Genomic DNA, 529 nt, shown 5'->3' with positions numbered 1-529 from the left:
AGTGGTAATATGGTGCTAGTTACCAATCATTAATGCATAAAAATAGTAGCCAAAACTTTTGAGTGCTGGCTATGTCAAGCTTTCTACTAAATGGTCTTTATGTATTATCTCACTGAAGCTTATAAAGAATGAGCGTTCATCATACCTGATTTTTCAATGAAGAAAGTTATAGTTTGGTTTTATGATATTAATCAGCAAGGCAATGAGGAAAAAATGACACCTGCTGTGGGATATCAGGTCCCATACAGGTACATGCCACCAGGAGAAGAAGGGAAAGTCTGCAGCTTAGGTGTAGTCATCCCCAGATGGCTCATGCTAGGCACCTATCTGCCCAAGGAGGAGTTAGGCACCAAAGGAGAGGAGATTAAGCCCTTTCTACTTTGCTGTTTTAGTCCTGACCCTGGGGGACTTTGTCTCTTTGTGCTCCACAAAACTCCCTCCTTGGCCCGCTCTGAAATCTTACAGTCCCTTTCCACTCCCTATGTGTACCTAAGCATCAGAACTTAAAAAAAAAAAGCCATACAAAATG

Source organism: Zalophus californianus, chromosome 10, assembly GCF_009762305.2.
Source record: "Zalophus californianus isolate mZalCal1 chromosome 10, mZalCal1.pri.v2, whole genome shotgun sequence".
Classification (NCBI taxonomy): domain Eukaryota; kingdom Metazoa; phylum Chordata; class Mammalia; order Carnivora; family Otariidae; genus Zalophus; species Zalophus californianus.
This window is presented reverse-complemented; position numbering follows the sequence as displayed.